This window comes from Schistocerca nitens, chromosome 8 (assembly GCF_023898315.1).
Source record: "Schistocerca nitens isolate TAMUIC-IGC-003100 chromosome 8, iqSchNite1.1, whole genome shotgun sequence".
NCBI classification, from domain to species: Eukaryota; Metazoa; Arthropoda; class Insecta; order Orthoptera; family Acrididae; genus Schistocerca; species Schistocerca nitens.
The window spans coordinates 131,503,401-131,524,662 of record NC_064621.1 but is presented as its reverse complement, the minus strand read 5'-3'; the positions used below and the strand labels follow the sequence as shown (position 1 = coordinate 131,524,662).

Sequence of the window (21,262 nt, the reverse complement as noted above, 5' to 3'; positions counted from 1 at the left end):
TTAGACATCTTTCGCAGCAAACATAAATATCCTGCACCTCTGTACAAAGTTAAGCAGCTTGGGCTAAGGCCCTATAAAGTATCAGTAGTACAGCAACTTCGACCTGATGATCGTGTGCACACGGTTAAGTTTTGCGAATGGGTTTTAAAACAAGTGCATGACGGTGAAACATTCTGTTTTCAAATGAAGGATGGTTCTGTTTACACGGGTATGTTAATTCCCAAAACTGTAGACATTGGAGTGCAGACAGACCCGTTGTGCTTAATGAGGAACCCTTTCATGATCAGGAAATAGGTGTGCGGTGCGCAGTTAGTGGTGACAGAATAATAGGACCAATTTTTGTATGACACAGTGACAAGGGAAAGATATGTGCAAAACATTTTGCGATCGTTTTATAATGAACTGAATGATTTTCAACAGGATTCGTCAAGAGTTCATACGGCCAATGTTTCTTTGCACGCAATTCTCGATGTGTTTGATGAAAGAGTGATTAGTAATAATTTCAGGCCCGCTAGATGTCCTGACGGACAAAGTGTACACAACAAATCCTCAGAAAATAGAGGAACTGAAGGATAATATCCGTAAAAAAAAAAGCACTCCGTCTTCAGGCCACGAGTGGCCTACCGGGACCATCCGACCGCCGTGTCATCGTCAGTGGAGGATATGGATAGGAGGAGTGTGGGGTCAGCACACCGCCCTCCCAGTCGTTAAGATGGTATTCTTGACGGAAGCCGCTACTATTCGGTCGAGAAGCTCCTCAACTGGCATCACGAGGCTGAGTGCACCCCGAAAAATGGCAACAGCGCATGACGACTGGATGGTCACCTATCCAAGTGCCGGCCACGCTCAAAAGCGCTTAACTTCGGTGATTTCACGGGAACCGGTGTATCCACTGTTGCAAGGCCGTTCCCCAGGATAATATCCGTGAATCAATTAATTCGGTATCTCAGAGAGAGAGAATTACATCGTGTTATTAATGTCAAGAGTGTGTAGAAAATAATAGCGGGCAGTTCCAGCATCTCTTTGCGTGATATGGGTGAGTACAAATTTTATTTGCTTATATTTTAAATGTAGACACTTTGCTTCGCAGCAGTAGACGGGCTACACGGCATCTGTTCACCGGGCAACGGAGCACTAGCTGCGGGGCATCTACTGCGCCGCACAGGCGGTCATCAGACACCAGGTAGCATACGTCTATCTTCAAGTGTTTACCTGTTCAGTTTTTTCAGTATCTTCCCGTAGGTGACCACGGGTGACAGAAACAGGTAACCGAGCGTGCTGCCCTGCTTTGTATACGCTCAATATCCACAGTTAGTCCTATTTGATATCGGGCCACACACACGAGCAATATTCTAGGATGGTTCGAATACGTGTTTCGTAGGGGGGCGCTCTGTGTTGCTCGGGCAGAGCTCGTCGCTAAGTACGGAACAGTGGGGACGGGTGGGAGTGGCGCAGAGCGCACACTCGACGGCCGGCGGCCCGGTCACGAACTCCGTGCGGCGCAGAGCGGCGGTTAGCTGCCCAGTGGGTCGGGGCTCGCGTGAGCGGCCGCCGGCACGCGACCGGTGGCGCCGCCACGGCGGCCGCGCGCCGCCACGTGACGCAGTCGATGCCCGCGGGAGGCGCCCGCTGCGCACGAACGAGCGCTCCGTTCCGCGCACCCGCCGCTCAAGGTACACTACTGGCCATTGAAATTGCTACACCAAGAAGAAAGGCAGATGATGGACAAATATATTATACTAGAACTGACATGTGATTACACTTTCACGTAATTCGGGGGCATAGATCCTGAGAAATCAGAACAATCACCTCTGGCCGTAATAACGGCCTCGATACGCCTGGGCATTGAGTCAAACAGAGCTTGGATGGCGTGTACAGGTACAGCTGACCATGCAGCTTCAACACGATACTACAGTTCATCGAGAGTAGTGACTGGCGTATTGTGACGAGCCAGTTGCTCGGCCACCATTGACCAGACGTTTTCCGTTGGTGATAGATCTGGAGAATTTGCTGGCCAGGGCAGCAGTCGAACATTTTCTGTATCCAGAAACACCCGTACAGGACCTGCAACATGCGGTCGTGCATTATCCTGCTGAAATGTAGGGTTTCGCAGGGATCGAATGAAGGGTAGAGCCACGGGTCGTAACACATCTGAAATGTAACGTCTACTGTTCAAAGTGCCGTCAATGGGATCAAGAGGTGATCGAGACGTGTAACCAATGGCACCCCATACCATCACGCTGGGTGATACGCCAGTATGGCGATGACGAATACATGCTTCCAGTATGCGTTGACCGCGATGTCGCCAAACACGCATGCGACCATCATGATGCTGTAAACAGAACCTGGATTCATCCGAAAAAATGTTTTGCCATTCCTGCACCCAGGTTCGTCGTTGAGTACACCATTGCAGGCGCTCCTGTCTGTGATGCAGCGTCAAGGGTAACCGCAGCCATGGTCTCCGAGCTGATAGTCCATGCTGCTATAAACGTCGTCGAACTGTTTGTGCTGATGGTTGTTGTCTTGCAAACGTCCCCATCTATTGACTCAGGGATCGAGTGGCTGCACGATCCGTTAAAGCCATGCGGATACTTTGCCTGTCATATCGACCGCTAGCGATAGGTGGCCGTTGGGATCCAGCACCCTCCTGAACCCAGCGAATCCATATTCTGCTAACAGTCATTGGATCTCGACCGACGCGAGCAGCAATGTCGCGATACGACAAACCGGAATCGCGATAGGCTACAATCCGACCTTTATCAAAGACGGAAACGCGATGGTACCCATTCTCCTCCTTACACGAGGCATCACAACAACGTTTCACCAGGCAACGTCGGTCAACTGCTGTTTGTGTATGAGAAATCGGTTGGAAACTTTCCTCATGTCAGCACGTTGTAGGTGTCGCTACCGGCGCCAACCTTGTGTGAATGCTCTGAAAAGCTAATCATTTGCATATCACAGCATCTTCTTCCTGTCGGTTAAATTTCGCGTCTGTAGGACGTCATCTTCGTGGTGTAGCAATTTTAATGGCCATTAGTGTAGAAGGTAGGCAGCGGAACGTGTGTAGTCCTCAACCTGGCATTTTCTCAAGAGTAACGCGCTCCTCGCGGTGTGGCACTGTTGCCAAATAGGTAATTTTTAATTTTTTGTGTTTTTGTGTCATTTGTCCTTTGACGTGATGTGGGCCGCCTCCTCTTCTGTGCCAAACTCTTCATCACAGCGCAGCACTTTCACCCTACGTCCTCATTTACTTGTAGGATATATTCCAATCCATGTCTTCTCCTACACTTTTTGCCATCTACAACTTGCTGTAATACAATGAAACTTACTATCATATTTTAATTTTAATATTAATAATTAACAGCGTCAGTTTCACCATTTACCTAGTGATGTGTTGGTGAATGTGCCAACACCTTGTAGATAGAGGAGGCCGAAATGCACGCTATCTAACGCAGACGGGCGTGAATTCTGGAACTGGATAAGTAGTGAATTCTAATAAGAAAAGTATGCAGCTCCTCTAATACTTAACTTTTATTTATCCTTGTTGTGAATACAGCATTCTTGATGAGACATTTCATACGATAACTATCAAACTATGTAAGGCTAATGGCGCCTTGCTAAGTCGTAGCCATTAACTTAGCTGAAGGCTATTCTGTCTCTCGGCAAATGAGAGCAAAGGCTTCGTCCGTATAGGCGCTAGCAACGTCGTCGTACAACTGGGGCGAGTTCTCGTACGTCTCTCGAGACCTGCCGTGTGGTGGCGCTCGGTCTGCGATCACACAGTGGCGACACGCGGGTCCGACATGTACTAATGGACCGCGGCCGATTTAAGCTACCACCTAGCAAGTGTGGTGTCTGGCAGTGACACCACACCTAGAATTTACCTAGGTTTCAGTCGGGATAACCCAACCTTCTTCAGAATAACAGTAACTACCGTTTGTCCATAGTGGACATCGTCAAGCTAAAAATACTAATCCATAAATCATCGTCAGACTATAAAACTTATCTGGCACTGCCTCGGCACCACTTGGCGACCGCGATGTGGCATCCACTAGTGCTGTACTAAAACTGACCGTAGCGTCATGAAGCCCGTCTAGGCGGACGCAATACCTTGCTCCTGCGCATAAACTGTATGATAGTTGCTTGTTGGGACAAGACGGAACTCCTGACGTTGAATTGACTAGTAAAGTGAAATAAAAGGTATAGGAAAAGGGCGTATATGTTAATCTGTGCAGAACGTATTTAGAGCGACTGTCTTAACATTTATGAAGTATTCATTTTCGTGATATGAGGAAGACATCATGTGCTTACAAGGTATGGCCTATACAGGAAATTTTTTTGTGCTTAAGCACGAAGTTGTATCACCGAAAAAGAACTTAGGAGTGGGAATGATAATATAAAGCCAACATCGCCATTATTACGACTAGGTCTAGAAAGTTTTAATTGTTAACCACTTGCTTAGCTATGGTTACAACGCATGAACATCCTATTGACTTAGCACACAAATAGTCATGATTGAATTTATGAACAAGTCTATATCTAATCTGTAACATCCGGCAGTACGGGCCATATAAAATAGATGGTCATTATTCAAGATTAGTATATTTGACCTGAAATGGTCTAGAATCAAGTCAAAAACTAATGCACGTGCCTGATTGAGCTTCTTGGTGAACTGATGGTTATGAGTTGCAGAAAACATTATAGTAGGGGATAATGTGGCGGCAATAGGGTACTCAATTTGCCTTCATGGAGGTGATCCACACTTGAATTAATTGACCGACATAGGTCAATACGTACTTAAAGAACTAGTCTAAATTATGGGAGGATGACGGGAAATGGTTAAATTATGATGTGATTTGGCGAGCGACGCTTCAAGGTCACCTTTAAACGTCATTGAGTAAGATCAATTCAACCTGATCCGGCTAGTCTGAACCAAAACTTTGTATCCAGTAGATTGTGGCAAGGTTACGTTACCCTCTCGTGATACTAACGTGGATATGACTGCCATTAATTAAGTTAGTAAAAAGTTGAAGATATTTACTGTCAGATTTCTTAACAAGTGGCCTATAATCCCATCCCTCCTTTTTGTCTTTTCCAGAAGCTCCTTTTTTCGCCGATTCATCTACAAGTACATCTACACTCTGCAAACCAAAGTGAATTGCATGGCAAAGGGTACGTCCGACTGTATCAGTTACTGGGGTTTCTTCCCGTTCCATTCACATATGGAGCACGGAAAGAATGATTATTTGAACGCCTCTGTGCGTGCTGTAGTTATTCTAATCTTATCCTCACGATCACTGTGTGAGCGATACGTACGGAGTTGTAATATATTCGTAGAATCATCATTTAATGCCGGTGCCTCAAACTTTGCTAGTAGACTTTCTCAGGAGAATTTACGTCTGTCTTCAAGAGTCTGAGAGTTCAGTTTCTTCAGCATCTCTGTTAACACTTTCCCATTGGTCAAACAAACCTGTGACCATTTGTGCGTCGCTTCTCTGTATACGTTCAATATCCCCTATTCGTCCTATTGGGTACGGATCCCACGTACTTCAGCAATTTTCTAGAATGGGTCGCACGAGTGATTTGTAAGCAATCTTCTTTGATGGCTGATTGCATTTCCCCAGTATTCTACCAATGAACTGAAATCTGTCACCTGCTTTAGCCACAGTTGGGCCTATGTGAGCATTCCATTTCATATCCCTACAAAGTGTTACACCCAGGTATTTCTATGAGACTCTACCGAGAACTTCCTCATTACTTATATTATTAATTACGCTTCGATTTTCTTCTGTTCCGATTATCCCACAGTCCCTATTTCATTTCCATGTAACGCTGTGCTCCAAACTTGCATTTTCAGAAATTTCTTCCTCAGATTAAGACAAGTGTTTGTTACTAGCAGAATTGTTTTGGCCAGGAAAGCCCTCTTTGCCTGTGCAACTAGGCTTTTTACGCTCTCCTTGCTCCATACCGAATACGTTGCTTTGCTCCCAAGTAACTAAAATTCTTTCACTGCGTCTACTTTGTGGTCCCAATTTTCTTGGTAAGTTTCACACTAACATCGTTTCTGGCACTCCTCATTACGTTCGTCTTTGTTGTTCAAATGTTTGTGAAATCTTATCGGACTTAACTGCTAAGGTCATCAGTCCCTAAGCTTACACACTACTTAACCTAAATTATCCTAAGGACAAACACACACACCCATGCCCGAGGGAGGACTCGAACCTCCGCCGTATGTTCGTCTTTCTTCGGTTTGCTCTCAGTCCGTATTCTGTGATCAATATACCGTTCATTTTATTCAGAATGCGGTGTACTTCTTCCGAATTTTTATCTTATTCCTAACCGTCAAAGCTTCTTCGATGTACGTACTGAACGTTAAAGGAGGAAGACTGTATACCTGTCTAATATCCTTTTCAATCCGAGTATCTCCTCATTCTTGGTCTTCCGTTCTTATTTTTCTCTCTTCTTTCTCGTACATATTGCGTATTATTTGCCTTTTTCTGCAGCTTACACTTCTTTTTCTGAGAATTTCGAACATTTTGCATCGTTTTGCAGTATGGAAAGCTGTTTTTAGGTCGTCAAATCCTATGAAGGCATTTTGATTTTTCTTACATCGGGGTTCCAGTATCAAGCACCACATTAGCACTGCCTCTCTCTTTCCTTTACCTTTCTCAAAGCGGTACTGATGGTTAACTGAGAAGTCACCAATTTTATTTTGCTTTCTTACATGTATTATCGCTGTTAGCAACTTAAATGTGTGAGCTTTTAAGCTGACTGTAAAATAATTCTCCCATTCACTTGTCCTTGCTGTCTTCGGCATTTTGTGAATGATATTTACCTGCAAGACTGATGCAATGTCTTCACTCTACACACCAACTTTAATAGTCGTCTGGTTGCTATTTCTCCCAGTAATTTTAGAAATACCGAAGGAACGTTATCTATAATGTTGATAAATAACAAACTACAGCCCGCATCTCGTGGTCGTGCGGTAGCGTTCTCGCTTCCCACGCCCGGGTTCCCGGGTTCGATTCCCGGCGGGGTCAGGGATTTTCTCTGCCTCGTGATGGCTGGGTGTTGTGTGTTGTCCTTAGGTTAGTTAGGTTTAAGTAGTTCTAAGTTCTAGGGGACTGATGACCATGGATGTTAAGTCCCATAGTGCTCAGAGCCATTTGAACAAACTACAGATTGGCTGTGGGTTCAGTTCTCTTATCTGCTGCTCATTTCGTTCTTCATTTCCAGCATGGTATGCAATAAATTTCACTATGTCCTACTCTCCAGTGAGAATTTCGTGTCCTTAATTCGTCTAATTGTTGGTGAAACTCTCGCTAGGTGGTTACATTTATGTTATCATAACCATACTGTAATACACTTTAGCAAGAAACTTACATTATCTTATCACAATGGACAATATTTCACATGGCAGAAACAAACAATAATATTTATTTTCAGTACTTTCAAGCCATTAATATTATCCATCGAGTAATAAGCCGTAAGAGCCTAGTAAACAGAGAGATTTATTCGACAACTGATATACCTTAGTTATAAGCAGCAGAACGTGAAAATCATGTGTAGGTTGGCACGATTCTCTCACACACATATCGACTCTGAAAGATTCAGTTATAAACGAATGTGACAGATAAGTTTAGCGCTTCTAGGGGGCTGTCAGATACTGAGGTATTTCTACTTTCTTGCGTCCCAATGGTATTACAATCTAACCATACCACGGTGATAATCTGTGCCGGCGACACGTCTCAAATTTAACCACGGACGCTACAAAAAACATATCTACGGATTCGGAAGAACGGGTTGCTTCTACTGTGAATATGTATAAGGATATGGCCTCAAATGTATGATACGTGTGTGTCAACTATAAAAGCTAGCTACAGATGTCCCTGTATTTGAGCCAAGGACATAGCAGACCATTCAGTATTAAAAGGCTTCTGGCAGCAGCGTACATTAAGATTTTAAATGTGTTGCACGAGAGAGGTCTTCAAAAAGTGAGTTCACATTATTACGACAGGCCAAGTGACATCTATACAGTGGAGCAACACATTTCAAAGTGGCAAAGATACATGACCCTAATTTTCAACATAGTCACAAAGTCTCTGTAAGCAAAGATCTACCAATCATTCAGTTTACCGGTCATAGCAATCCATTTCTTGGTTACGAAGCCATTCGGAAGAAAAAGATTAGAGTTCAACTTCCTGTCGAGACCATTTTAGACGGAGCAAAAGCTCGGAATGTTTCGAAGATGTGGAAGGAAATCGACGGTGCCTTTTCAAAGGAACCGTCCAAGTAATTGCCTGAAGGGATTTATGGAAATCACGGGAAACCCAAGTCAGGACGCCCTGAAGCGGATTTGAACCGTCGTCCTCCCGAATGCGTGTCCACTGTGTTGAACATTGCGCAACTTCGCTCGGTTTGAGTAATTTGAGAAGCGCTGTGTGGACGTCCTCAGCCCCGGCAAGTCTGTCTTCCATAGATGTTATTTTAACTTGCCGAATAGATGGGAATCACATTCAGCAGGATCTGGACTGTACGGTGGATCAGCATCACACACTAACGTGCAGCTTTGATCAAACTGTTGGCACATTTTCACTATGACTGGACGTGAAATTACATTTGTCCCTATACCGCCAAAGTTTAACGGCGAATCTCCGTGAAATTTAGACGTTTTTGCCACAAAAATCGTACTGTCCCGCACACTTTAGCTTTGAAGTACGTTTCCAGTTTTTGTCCCTTTACACTTTCACACTGTGGTACACCAGTTGTCGGTACCACAGAAGAACGTTGTCTGTAGGAAATACGGAACATACACTTTCTTCTGACAATGAGCCACTGTTACTGCACAATGGTCTTAGCGGGGGACGACATGTATAACTTGTTTTCTGAAGACCCTGTGTAGAGCAGTTAAACTAGTGGCGGTGGAATTCTCACTTTGCCTAGATCTTGCACAACAGAGAGTCAAGACCTTATGTTGTTGTTGTTGTGGTCTTCAGTCCTGAGACTGGTTTGATGCAGCTCTCCATTCTACCCTATCCTGGGCAAGCTTCTTCATCTCCCAGTAGTTAATGCAACCCACATCATTCTGAATCTGCTTAGTGTATTCATATCTTGGTCTCCCTCTACGATTTTTACCCTCCACGCTGCCCTCCAATGCTAAATTTGTGATCCCTTGATGCCTCACAACATTTCATACTAACCGGTCCCTTCTTTTTTTTTTTTTTCTTTTTTTTTTTTCGAGTTGTGCCACCGAGCGAGGTGGCGCAGTGGTTAGCACACTGGACTCGCATTCGGGAGGACGACGGTTCAATCCCGTCTCCGGCCATCCTGATTTAGGTTTTCCGTGATTTCCCTAAATCGTTTCAGGCAAATGCCGGGATGGTTCCTGTGAAAGGGCACGGCCGATTTCCTTCCCAATCCTTCCCTAACCCGAGCTTGCGCTCCGTCTCTAATGACCTCGTTGTCGACGGGACGTTACACACTAACCACCACCACCAAGTTGTGCCACATACTCCTCTTCCCCCCAATTCCATTCAATACTTCGTCATTAGTTATGTGATCTACCCATCTAATCTTCAGAATTCTTCTGTAGCACCACATTTCGAAAGCTTCTATTCTCTTCTTGTCCAAACTATTTATCGTCCGTGTTTCACTTCCATACATGGCTACACTCCACACAAATACTTTCAGAAACGACTTCCTGACACTTAAATCTATACTCGATGTTAACAAATTCCTCTTCTTCAGAAACGCTTTCCTTGCCATTGCCATTCTACATTTTATATCTTCTCTACTTCGACCATCATCAGTTATTTTGCTCCCCAAATAGCAAAATTCCTTTACTACTTTAAGTGCCTCATTTCCTAATCTAATTCCCTCAGCATCACCCGACTTAATTCGACTACATTCCATTATCCTCGTTTTGCTTTTGTTGATGTTCATCTTATATCGTCCTTTCAAGACCTTGTCCATTCCGTTGAGTTGGTCTTCTAGGTACTTTGCTGTCTCTGACAGAATTACGGTGTCATCGGCGAACCTCAAAATTTTTATTTCTGCTCCATGGATTTTAATACCTACTCCGAATTTTTCTTTTGTTTCCTTTACTGCTTGCTCAATATACAGATTGAATAACATCGGGGAGAGGCTACAGCCCTGTCTCACTCCCTTCCCAACCACTGCTTCCCTCTCGTGACCCTCGACTCTTGTAACTGCCATCTGGTTTCTGTACAAATTGTAAATAGCCTTTCGCTCCCTGTATTTTACCCCTGCCACTTTTAGAATTTGAAAGAGAGTATTCCAGTCAACATTGTCAAAACTTTCTCTAAGTCTACAAATGCTAGAAACGTAGGTTTGCCTTTCCTTGATCTTTCTTCTAAGATAAGTCGTAAGGTTAGTATTGCCTCACGTGTTCCAATATTTCTACGGAATCCAAACTGATCTTCCCCGAGATCGGCTCCTACTAGTTTTTCCATTCGTCTGTAAAGAATTCGCGTTAGTATTTTGCAGCTGTGACTTATTAAACTAATAGTTCGGTAATTTTCACATCTGTCAACACTTGCTTTCTTTGGCATTGGAATTATTATATTCTTCTTGAAGTCTGAGGATATTTCGCCTGTGTCATACATCTTGCTGACCAGATGGTAGAGTTTTGTCAGGACTGGCTCTCCCAAGGCCATCAGTAGTTCTAATGGAATGTTGTCTACTCCCGGGGCCTTGTTTCGATTCAGGTCTTTAAGTGCTCTGTCAAACTCTTCACGCAGTATCGTATCTCCCATTTCATCTTCATTTACCACCTCTTCCATTTCCATAATATTGTCCTCAAGTACATCGCCCTTGTATAGACCCTCTATATACTCCTTCCCCCATTCTGCTTTCCCTTCTTTGCTTAGAACTTGGTTTCCATCTGAGCTCTTGATATTCATACAAGTGGTTCTCTTTTCTCCAAAGATCTCTTTAATTTTCCTGTAGGCAGTATCTATATTCAAGATAAGCCTCTACATCCTTACATTTGTCCTCCAGCCATCCCTGCTTAGCCATTTTGCACTTCCTGTCGATCTCATTTTTGAGACGTCTGTATTCGTTTTTGCCTGCTTCATTTACTGCATTTTTATATTTTCTCTTTTCGTCAATTAAGTTCAATATTTCTTCTGTTACCCAAGGAGTTCTACTAGCCCTCGTCTTTTTACCTGCTTGATCCTCTGCTGCATTCACTACTTCATCCCTCAGAGCTACCCATTCTTCTTCTACTGTACTTCTTTCCCCCATTCCTGTCAATTGTTCCCTTATGCTCTCCCCGAAACGCTGTACAACCTCTGGTTCTTTCAGTTTAACCAGGTCCCATCTCCTTAAATTCCCACCTTTTTGCAGTTTCTTCAGTTTTAATCTACAGACCTTATGTAGCTTTAGCTTATTAAGTTAGTACTGGTGTACCTGATATTGCATGCTTTTGTACTTAGTATGTGTTACCATGATTGTACGAGACATAATTAATCCAGCCAAGGTTATTCGAGACGTCATGGGAAACTCCCCATACTGATTTGTGAAACACTTGCGCGCATTACTTGAATATCTGATACTGAGGATGTGTGAGTAAACAACAGTACTTGTCATATATTGGAGGTGGTTCTGTAATTGTGAATATCAAAATATAAACACCCAAATAGGCTATCAGGTTGTGGATAGCTTTCGTTTTCACTGTCGCCTACGTTGATTTGTAGAGATGCTCCACTGTGCGTGCACTACGTATTTTGACCAACTGATAGTGGTGCGTCATAGAAGTAACCACGCAATGTCCTTCGGAGAAAGAAACATTAGCAGTTCGCTCTTCGAACACGCATGCAAATAAGACTGACTGTCTCATAATTTCGAAACTATTCGGATACTGTTTGCGAAATTTGTTGTGAATATAGTACCAGAGAAGTAATGAATTCAAATGTCATGCATGACGCGACAGCTTTCCGCGCATCTCATTGTTTATGGTGTCACATGATATTGCACAATGATACAATTCCGAATGTTCATCCAGTGGTATATGTGAACACGTTCTGCAAATTTGTCATAAATACCGTCAGCAGTAAAGTAGCAATAAATGAAAACGTCATGCCTGATGCGGCAGTTTTATTCCATGAACAGTAAAAATGAGTAAGCGACGAATGTTTCTTCTTTTCATCATTTTGTGGCGATTGGAAGAGAGAAAATGTTGTGTAAAGGTTTGAAATTATGTGTAATGTTTGTTTCAAGCCACCACGTCCTCCAGTTCTCAAATACTGGACGAATAAATTCTGCGAATTCGTTCGGCGTTAGCCATTCTACTGCTTCACCCCTGCGGCCGCCCTTTGATAGGTAGCTGTTTCTTATCTCCACAGCGATTCCCTCCACACGGTACGCGACATGTGGTGGAAATCGGTCCAGTGGTTTATGAGGAGATGTGGAACATACATTCATACAGGTGTAAGTATATCCAATTTTATAATTGGCTTGGATTTTTTCAAGCTAGCGCCGCAGCTGCACTTTCGTTGTTTCTAAATCTTCGTTTGATGCCATTGCTGCTATAATCTCGTTAACCTAAAGTAATTTACCGAGACACGTGGCACTGTCCCAAGGAGAATCAGGCTTCAAATCATTGCTTGGACCTCCAGACTTACGTCTTCTCTTGCTTTCGTGAACAACGTAAGCCGGGGCGGTTCCTTCGAAAACCATACGGATGATTTCCTTCCGCACAACACGCAGATCTTAGCGCGTTCTCTATGTACATCGAAGCGACAAAGAAGCTGGAATAGGCATGCGTATGCAAATACAGTGATATGTAAAGAGTCAGAATATGGCGCTGCGGTCGGCACGCCTACATTAAACTACAAGTGTCTGGCGCAGTTGTTAGATCGGTTACTGCTGCTACAACAGCAGGTTATCAAGATTTAAGTGAGTTAGAACGTTTTGTTATAGACGTCGCTCGAGCGATAGAACACAGTGCCTCGTAGGTGGCGATGAAGTGCGGATTTTCCCGTACGAACATTTCAAGAGTGTACCGTGAATATCAGGAATCCAGGAAAACATCAAATCTCCGACATCACTGCGGCAGGAAAAAGATCCCGTAAGAAAGGGGCCAACGACGACTGAAGAGAATCGTTCAGCGACACAGAGGTGCAACCCTTCCGCAAACTGCTGCAGATTTCAATGCTGGGCCATCAACAAGCGCGAGCGTGCGAACCAATCTGCGAAACATCATCGATATGTGCTTACGGAGCTGAAGGCCCACCCGTGTACCATTGACGACTGCACGACACAAAGCTTTACGCCTCGCCTGGGGCCGTCAACACCGACATTGGACTGTTGATGACTGGAAACCTGCTGCCTGATGGGATGAGTCTCGTTTCAACGAGCGGATGGACGTGTACGGGTATGGAGACAACCTCATGAATCCATGGACCCTGCATGCCGGCAGGGGACTGTTCAAGCTGGTGCAGAGCCTGTAATGGTGTGGGGCGTGTGCTATTTAGAAGAGATCTCCACCCCCTCGTACTCTTACGCATTTATGGACAGCCCTGCAGGATTCATACTGTCAGTTCCCTCCAGCACTACTTCAGACATTAGTCGAGTCAATGCCACGTCGTGTTGTGGCACTTACGCGTGCTCGCGGGGGCCCTACACGATATTAGACAGGTGTACCAGTTTCATTGGCTCTTCGGCGTATAATAACGTGACGTGAAGAACATTAAACATTTCACTAAAAAATGAATCGCAAATCACAGACTGGCTGATAGCACTTAATTCGTGTTTAATAAGCACTCCAAAATACTTTGCTCTGGCGTCCGTAGGGATACACTGAGAGAGAAGATGACAGGGTTACGCAATGAACAAAATGTGTAAAAGAGGATTCTGTATGAAGTAGGTACGTAGGGATGCATAGTTCAGCACAAAATGGGAAGCTATTGCAGGCTGCATCAAACCAGCTGAAAAAATCAAGACTGAACAAATTACGAATTTAATATATATCACACATGACGCAGAACATCATAACCAAAGTAAAGAGTTAATGACGAATTGGCTTGTGAGAATACACTGCATTTTTGATTGAACAGCGTTCTGCTTACTTACTTACTTCGTTTTGCCCACTATTATTAAAAAATAGAATGTTCGTTTAACTATATATGACGGTAGTATCTGTTCCCGAAAGAACAGTTACCGTGGATGACCATGCAGCTTTGCTAGAAATGAAATGATAATTAAATAGACACCCTAGCTGCATACAGGCGTTGATGTACTTCATTGGGGACGTTGAAAATGTGTGCCCCGACCGGGACTCGAACCCGGGATCTCCTGCTTACATGGCAGACGCTCTATCCATCTGAGCCACCGCGGGCACACAGGATAGTGCGTCTGCAGGGACTTATCCCTTGCACGCTCCCCGTGAGGTCCACATTCCCAACATGTCCACACCACTACATTTTCAACGTCCCCAATGAAATTTAATTATCATTTCATGTTCGTTTAACTTAAATTCTTGCCTCTCACGGCAACATCGTATCATGCTTGGGCAAAGAGTTTAAATTTCATAGAGTGGGTATACCTCCGACACGTTTGAGCCAAGTTAAACTGGGGTAAAAGGTATCAGCTATTATAACACACCATCTACAATTTTTGTTTACTTGACATATGAAAATAGTTCTGCGATTGGAATAACGACAGAGTGTCGAATATCACTGTACGTCAGAATCCGTCGGTGTGGAATACCAGCTGATTTCTTTTACCCTAGAAAACGTGGCAGTTCATTTCGCATCAAACATGGCGGACGTATTGGGAGGTACAGCCACTCAATGAAATTTAAACGCTGTGCTGAGGCAAGAGTGACCTCGCGCTCGGCAGACAGTTGCTAAAATCGACATGAAGAAACGTAACCGTGATTTTCATTCGAAAATATTTCCGGAAGAGTCTATTCATGGAGGACGTAATTTAAAGCTGGATTACGTCCAAACGAGATAATTTCGCATCGAGCCCTCTAAATAGGCAAGTATAGCGTCCACCTGTCCGTCGTTTCGACTGGTCACGAAACACCATCAACTAGTAATGTCGCTTGCGCAACGCATCCGACTGCGGAGTTGGAGATCGATCGCTCGCAGCCAGTTCTGGTCTCGTACTCGATACAAGCACTCAGAGAAAGTGTCTCCGACCGGGCTGTGTTATAATAATGGCTTGAGTAATATTGTTAGACCAGGTGTTGTTATTTCCGTAACTACCAGGAAGCAACGTATTCATTGATGAGTCGACACGGTATCCATGTCGAGAATATTCTATGTTAGTGAGGCCCGCACAATAGACATTACTTCATAACGGAGATGATATAAAATTTCAACAAGGACTTTGATGAAATGTACACATACATAGCCGCACCGACGAAACGAAAATATTTGTCTGTGTCAGCATTTCTGAATTATTAAAAAGATGGAGAGGCACTCACACGAAACGGTGTACAGATGAGCAAAGACTCCTAGCGTTATACAGTCACTAACGACACGGGAGGAAAAAAATTGTCACCCGGGAGACGTGAGGCTAATACCGAGTAACACGCCTATGACCTAGATAATAATGGTTTCTATTTTACGAGGAAAAGATTCCAGAAGTTTTTTCAGGTACGCCTCATGCAGCTAAAGCCGTTCTTTGCTGATTAGATTCCACAGAGCTACAAAATTTTGTGGCCGAGTTAGGTGCTACGTTTCATCTGTTGTTACAAATAGTCTTATTCTTTCTACCTCATGCAGGACGCGTGACTTACAGAATTACGTGAGATGCGATAGGACGAATGAGTGTTCGCCAATCCAGAAACGTACACGTGGCGACCTATGAACAAAGCTGGATCACACCGGGAATGTTGATTCATGTTCAGCATAACCTAAATGAGTGAACTGAAGTTATGGAACGACAAACATTCCCAAAATATTAGTGAAGCACCTCTAGCCTGAACTATCTCACCAAACAAGGAATGTTAAACGCCCCACTGGACTGCGGGAGTGTTCTAAATCTTGTATTATTTCCAAAGAGACAAAATCGTGACTTTTAGAGCCACACTATAGGTGTCCCAGTATTTATTGGATAGTTTATGTGTTGCTTGGCCCATTAGAGGCGCGCAGATTTATGGTCCAATGGTTCAATGGTTCAATGGCTCTAAGTACTACGGGTCTTAACATCTGAGGTCATCAGTCCCCTAGACTTAGAACTACTTAAACCTAACTAACCTAAGGGCATCACACACATCCATGCCCGAGGCAGGATTCGAACCTGCGACCGTAGCGGTCGCACGGTTCCAGACTGTAGCGCCTAGAAGTGGCACTACAAAACCGAGATTTCTTCTTTTCTTGTCCCTTTGTTCTGTACCGCCGCGCAGTCGGCGTGGTTATTACCGTATCTGGCATGGTTAACTTAAGGAATGGCCGGATGCCCACTGGGACATAATACGCGTACGTACCCCACTGCATGCGTCTAGTAGTGCTATTCACTTGAAAGTGAGCAAAAGGTTCCTGCTTGTAACAGAGGGAGGGGGGGGGGGGGGGTGAAAGAAATGGATATTAGTGCCGTATTCTTCTAGTCGGATGTGGGAAACCGCCTAAAAACCATTTCTAAGCGGGCCGATAAGCCGACGCTTATAGTTTATCCAGCGGGTGGATCCGAGATGGCCGGCGCACCTCCCCGTCCCGCAAGTGCAGCCTTAATTCGCACAGCTATCCGGCAGCTACGAGAGAACTGAGACTGATGTTGCAAATATAGGTATAAATCATATATAACCAACTATTACTGTTTTGTTACGGCCTCGTCGTTACTGTTGTGGAAGCCGAGCTGCCACTGTTATTACGGTAGGGCGACTTCTTGAGTTCGTGAAACGGCTTCTGGTGCAGTTCACCGCTAAAACAATTTCTCCCTGCCACTATTAAGCAGCTACGCTTCAGGGTCAGGTAACAGGATAGGAGAACGAAGGTTCTACAAAACTCCAACAAATTAGTAACAAAGGCACACAAATGAGTTAAAAGATTTACTTATCTTTGTCACTTGTTGAATAATGAAGTCTGCAACACTGCTTGTAATATAACACAAAGAAGGCCCTCAATGGCTACGTGCAAATAATCGCAGGTAAACTTCACAGTACACAGCAAAAGCAATTTACATCGCCGGCTGAGGTGGCCGAGCAGTTCTAGGCGCTACAGCCTGAGACCGCGTGACCGCTACGGTCGCAGGTTCTACATCTACATCTACATACATACTCCGCAATCCACCATACGGTGCGTGGCGGAGGGTACCTCGTACCACAACTAGCATCTTCTCTCCCTGTTCCACTCCCAAACAGAACGAGGGGAAAATGCCTGCTTATATGCCTGTGTACGAGCCATAATCTCTCTTATCGATCTTTGTGGTCTTTCCGCGAAATATAAGTTGGCGGCAGTAAAATTGTACTGCAGTCAGCCTCAAATGCTGGTTCTCTACATTTCCTCAGTAGCGATTCACGAAAAGAACGCCTCCTTTCCTCCAGAGACTGCCACCCGAATTCCTGAAGCATTTCCGTAACACTAGCGTGATAATCATACCAGTAGCAAATCTAGCAGCCCGCATCTGAATTGCTCCTATGTCCTCCCTCAATCCGATCTGACAGGGATCCCAAACGCTCGAGCAGTATTCAAGAATAGGTCGTATTAGTGTTTTATAAGCGGTCTCCTTTACAGCTGAACCACATCTTCACAAAATTCTGCCAATGAACCGAAGACGACTATCCGCCTTGCCACAACTACCATTACATGCTTGTCCCACTTCATATCGCTCTGCAATGTTACGCCCAAATATTTAATCGACGTGACTGTCAAGCGCTACACTACTAATGGAGTATTCTAACATTACGGGATTCTTTTTCCTATTCATCTGCATTAATTTACATTTATCTATATTTAGAGTTAGCTGCCATTCCTTACACCAGTTACAAATGCTGTCCAAGTCATCTTGTATCCTCCTACAGTCACTCAACGACGACACCTTCCCGTACACCACAGCATCATCAGCAAACAGCCGCACATTGCTATCCACCCTATCCAAAAGATCATTTATGTAGATAGAAAACAACAGCGGACCTACCACACTTCCCTGGGGCACTCCAGATGATACCCTCACCTCCGATGAACTCTCACCATCGAGGACAACGTACTGGGTTCTATTACTTAAGAAGGTTCGAATCCTGCCTTGGGCATGGATGTGTGTGATGTCCTTGGGTTAGTTAGGCTTAAGTAGTTCAAGGTCTATGGGACTGATGACCTCAGAAGTTAAGTCTCATAGTGCTCAGACCCATTTGAACCAATTTACATCAACTGTCTGTTCACTTCTAAGAGTTCACTAAACGACGTTCACTGTCTAAGTCAGCCTTGGATGATGATCTATAAGCAAGTGGGCGAGAAATCATATCTTCCGATTAGGCTTCTGTCCGTTGTCGTCCTGTCATTCGTTGATTGCACTTGGCCGGCAATTGGCCGAGGCGAAGTCGTTATCTTCATCCTCAGCGCCGCCCGTGGCGCTGATGGAACTCGCGCAACTGGTGAATCTCTATGGCACTGGCACCAGCTCGCATCTTTGCGCCTGTAGTGCTTTTGCCCTGGCTATGTCTTGTTCAGACGACACAGCATAGCGGTTGCTTTTAAAATACCACCTAATCGCGTCCGCATACGTCTGCACTGGTGATAACGTTTCTGCGTATTCTTGGTTCTGAGACTGCGCTACAACTTCGCCATTGCTGGCTACCGACGAAGTACAGGGAAACGTGTGTTGTACACCGCTCGTTTACCGTCACTGAGTGTTTGGATTTTAGTGAAACGTCTCACGGGGTGAGAGCTAAAACACTTCGACAGAGCGTTTTTAACAACGCGAGTTCTCACATTCTTCCGTGACACAACTCGCAAGGCACATGTTTGTATCGCGTCACAAACATTACTGCCTGGTAGACAGGTACTCTACAAAAGTTCCACTTCCCGTTTTTGACAGCTTTTCTAGCGTAACAGGAACGCTAAATACTCATCGTTACAATCTGCAAAAATTTGATGCAGTAATAATGACGGGAAAGTGTAAAATGTGCGTCATCTCTGTAAAATTCTGGTACACACAAGCGGCTGAATAGGACATTCAACTGTCAGGTAAGTACAATTATTCCTCTAACCACAAAGAACAATAAAAAAATAAAATAAAACTTTATATGTCCAGAACATTAAAAGCGACACTGGATGTATTCCTGGGGCTAAGACAATCGGCCTGTTTGAGTTAATTCTGATAAAAATTTATGACCACTGAACACCATGAGACTTAGTGCTTCATGTAGGTGCCACGGACACGTGATGCGGTAAGATTGGTTGGCTGGTTTGTGGGAGGGGACCAAACAGCGAGGTCATCCGTCTCATCAGATTAGGGAAGGACGGGAAAGGAAGTCGGCCGTGCCCTTTCAGACGAAACATCCCGGCATTTTCCTGACGTGATTTATGGAAATCATGGAAAACCTAAAGTAGGATAGCCGGACGCGGGTTTGAACCGTCATCCTCCCGCATGCGAGTCCAGTGTGCTATCCACTGTGCCACCTCGCTCGGTAATGTGGTAAGCGAAGCATATAAGCGATCCAGAGTCGGATGGTGACTCTTACTAGCGAGGCACCTGACTAAGCGAAGTGTATAAGCGAACCAGAGTCGATAGGTGACTCATACTAGCGAGAATAGGCCGCAAATGGGGAAATCCGCTGCTGAAATAAGCGACTTTGCCAAGGGGAAAATTGTGCCCGGCAGCGAGCAAGTCGTAAACAGTGAAGATAGTCGGCTTTTCGCGAGCACCTACGGAAAGCGATGACAGTACGGTGAAACCACGTGCACGCGACAAGGTGTTGGACATGCACGCCCCATGACGGTATGCGGAGGTCGACAGTCGGCCAACTCTGTAACGCAGGATAGGTGGCGATCTACGACCTATCTGATGACAGAGACAATGCCGGTGCAAATGCAAGTGTCTCGGAGCACACCAAATAGCGCGCATGCTCGAACATGGAGATCCGCTGCAGACGACCTCTGATGATACACGACTTCGCGAACTACGACCGCAGTAGCTATGGTCTCATCGAGATTGGATCCTGGATAATGGAAACGCCTCGTCGGTTTAACCACGTTCAGTCTGGTCGCCGGTCATGACCGGGTACACTGTTACCCAGGAGGAGAACTGCTAGAAACATGCACCCCGCCACTGACGCTAGCTGGTGGAGGCAGCATCATCCTTCCTTCTTCCATCTATTGTCCACATTAAACAGTGTCCACTCACAGTAATTAACAAGAAAAGTACATGGATGAGTCAAAAGTCCTTGGAAACCTTCATAAGTTGGAGTATTAAAGGGAAAATTGAAATGTGATGATGGGAACATAGATTTGACGTGGGGCCGCAACTTTTGGAGTGAATGTCATTCATGGCCGCCATCTTGAAATCCACCATTTTGGATTCAAGTCTTTTTTTTTTAATTGGGAAGGGGGGTGTATGACACATCAAATAACACTCGCTTGAGCTCTGGAATTGAGTGGTGTAATTTGTTTTTGTCTATCGTGTAAAGTTTTGAAGTTATTAATGTTCAAAGTCACCTTGATATCGACTCATGTCTCTCTTTGTTCCAGGTGATCTAAAATGGGTCTGACACGCGAACAGAAGATCGAAATCATCCTTATATCAGGGGAACGCAGCTACCGAGCAATAGCAGCTGACTACAAAAGACGGCACCCAGACAGAACCGGTATTGCAGAGTACAGTGGCTCATGTGATCACCAAATTCCGTGAGACGGCCTCTGTTCACGATAGGGCACGTAGTAGGCGACCAAGGACTGCCACCAATGAGGAAACTTTAACTGCCGTTGTTGCGTCGTTTGTGAAAAGTCCTAAACGAAGTAGCCGTCGTGTGGCCCTAGCATGTGGAATAAGCCGCCAAACCTCCGTTGTCTGGATACTGCCCACCAATAAGTGGCATCCTTACAAGCTGCAGATGCAACATCGACTTAACGAGGATGACCCTGATCGCCGGTTGGAGTTCTGCCTGTGGGCTACTGAACAACATGAACTGGATAAAAAAATGGTTCAAATGGCTCTGAGCACTATGGGACTTAACTACTGAGGTCATCAGTCTCCTAGAATTTAGAACTTCTTAAACCTAACTACCTAAGAACATCACACACATCCATGCCTGAGGCAGGATTCGAACCTGCGACCGTAGCGGTCGCGATGTTCC

General features: G+C 44.7%; 1 protein-coding gene and 1 non-coding gene across 2 annotated transcripts in view; both read right to left on the bottom strand.

Annotated features, from left to right (window-relative positions):
• Positions 1–21,262, bottom strand: part of LOC126198968 (semaphorin-2A-like) — a 747,394-nt gene that overhangs the window by 413,883 nt on the left and 312,249 nt on the right. The gene's annotated exons all lie outside the window — the stretch shown is intronic.
• Positions 14,286–14,360, bottom strand: Trnat-ugu (transfer RNA threonine (anticodon UGU)). Its single transcript has one exon. It is a non-coding gene; the product is annotated as a tRNA-Thr (tRNA).